The sequence below is a fragment of the Triticum urartu genome, chromosome 7A (genome assembly GCF_056163025.1).
Source record: "Triticum urartu cultivar PI428250 chromosome 7A, HENAU_Tu73, whole genome shotgun sequence".
Taxonomy (NCBI): Eukaryota; Viridiplantae; Streptophyta; class Magnoliopsida; order Poales; family Poaceae; genus Triticum; species Triticum urartu.
This window is the reverse complement of record NC_141879.1, coordinates 251,029,391-251,031,992: the sequence shown is the minus strand read 5'-3', so window position 1 is coordinate 251,031,992 and position 2,602 is coordinate 251,029,391.

Sequence of the window (2,602 nt, the reverse complement as noted above, 5' to 3'; positions counted from 1 at the left end):
ATCCTAAAGTTGCTAACAAAGTGTGCAAGCTCCAACGATCCATTTATGGACTAGTGCAAGCCTCTCAGAGTTGGAATATACGCTTTGATAGTGTGATCAAAGCATATGGTTTTATACAGACTTTTGGAGAAGCCTATATTTACAAGAAATTGAGTGGGAGCTCTATAGCATTTCTAATATTATATGTGGATGAGATATTGTTGATTGGAAATAATACAGAATTTCTGGATAGCATAAAAGGATACTTGAATAAGAATTTTTCAATGAAAGGCCTCGATGAAGCTGCTTATATATTGGGCATCAAGATCTATAGAGATGGATCAAGATTCTTAATTGGACTTTCACAAAGCACATACCTTGATAAAATTTTGAAGAAGTTCATAATGGACCAGTCAAAGAAAGGGTTCTTGATGTGTTACAAGGTGTGAAGTTGATTCAGACTCAACGCCCGACCACTGCAGAAGATAGAGAGAAAATGAAAGTCATTCCCTATGCCTCAGCCATAGGTTCTATCATGTATGCAATGTTGTGTACCAGACCTGATGTGTGCCTTGCATAAGTTTAGCAAGGAGGTACCAAAGTAATCCGGGAGTGGATCACTGGACAGCGGTCAAGAACATCCTAAAATACCTGAAAAGGACTAAGGATATGTTTCTCGTTTATGGAGGTGACAAAGAGCTCGTCGTAAATGGTTACATCGATGCAAGCTTTGACACTGATCCGGATGAATCTAAGTCACAAACCGGATATGTATTTATATTGAATGGTGGAGCTGTCAGTTGGTGCAGTTCCAAGCAGAGCGTCGTGGCGGGATCTACGTGTGGAGCAGAATACATAGCTGCTTCGGAAGCAGCAAATGAAGGAGTCTAGATGAAGGAGTTCATATCCGATCTAGGTGTAATACCTAGTGCATCGGGTCCAATGAAAATCTTTTGTGACAATACTGGAGCAATTGCCTTAGCAAAGGAATCCAGATTTCACAAGAGAACCAAACACATCAAGAGACGCTTCAATTCCATCCGCAATCAAGTCAAGGATGGAGACATAGAGATTTGCAAGATACACGCAGATCTGAATGTTGCAGACCCGTTGACTAAGCCTCTCTCACGAGCAAAACATGATCAGCACCAAGACTCCATGGGTGTTAGAATCATTACTATGTAATCTAGATTATTAACTCTAGTGCAAGTGGGAGACTGAAGGAAATATGCCCTAGAGGCAATAATAAAGTTGTTATTTATATTTCCTTATATCATGGTAAATTTTTATTATTCATGCTAGAATTGTATTAACCAGAAACTTAGTACATGTGTGAATACATAGGCAAACAGAGTGTCCCTGGTATGCCTCTACTTGACTAGCTCGTTAATCAAGGATGGTTAAGTTTCCTGACCATAGACATGTGTTGTCATTTGATGAACGGGATCACATCATTAGAGAATGATGTGATGGACAAGACCCATCTGTTAGCTTAGGCATAATGATCGTTTCGTTTTATTGTTATTGCTTTCTTGATGACTTATACATGTTCCTTTGACTATGAGATTATGCAACTCCCGAATACCGGAGGAACACCTTGTGTGCTATCAAGCGTCACAACGTAACTGGGTGATTATAAAGATGCTCTACAGGTGTCTCCGATGGTGTTTGTTGAGTTGGCACAGATCAAGATTAGGATTTGTCACTCCGTGTATCGGAGAGGTATCTCTGGGCCCTCTCGGTAATGCACATCACTATGAGCCTTGCAAGCAATGTGACTAATGAGTTAGTTACGGGATGATGAATTATGGAACGAGTAAAGAGACTTGCCAGTAACGAGATTGAACTAGGTATGATGATACCGACGATCGAATCTCCGGCAAGTAACATACCGATGACAAAGAGAACAACGTATGTTGTTATGCGGTTTGACCGATAAAGATCTTCGTAGAATATGTAGGAGCCAATATGAGCATCCAGGTTCCGCTATTGGTTATTGACCGGAGATGTGTCTTGTCATGTCTACATAGTTCTCGAACCCGTAGGGTCCGCACGCTTAACGTTCGATGACGATTTGTATTATGAGTTATGTGTTTTTGATGACCGAAGTTTGTTCGGAGTCCCGGATGATATCACGTACATGACGAGGAGTCTCAAAATGGTCGAGACATAAAGAATGATATATTGGACGATGTTGTTCAGACACCGGATGAGTCCCGAGAGGTACCGGATAACCATCAGAGTGTCGGAGGGTTGTCGGAACCCCCCGGGGGACTAATGGGCCTTCATGGGCCTTAGTGGAGAGAGAGAGTAGGGCCACAAGGGGCTGGCCCTGCCCTCCCCCCCCCCCCCCCCCCGTTGCAGTCCGAATTGGACTAGGGGAAGGGGGCGGCGCCCCCCTTTCCCTTTCCCTCTCCCTCTCCCTTCCTTCTCCCCCTTCCACCAAGTGGAATCCTACTAGGACTTGAAGTCCTAGTAGGACTCCTCTCTCTTGGTGCACCCTACAGGGGTCGGCCGGCCTCCCCCTCTCCTCCTTTATATACGAGGGCAGGGGGCACCCTAGAACACACAAGATCAATTGTCTTAATCGTGTGCGGTGCCCCTCTCGGCAGTTTACTACCTC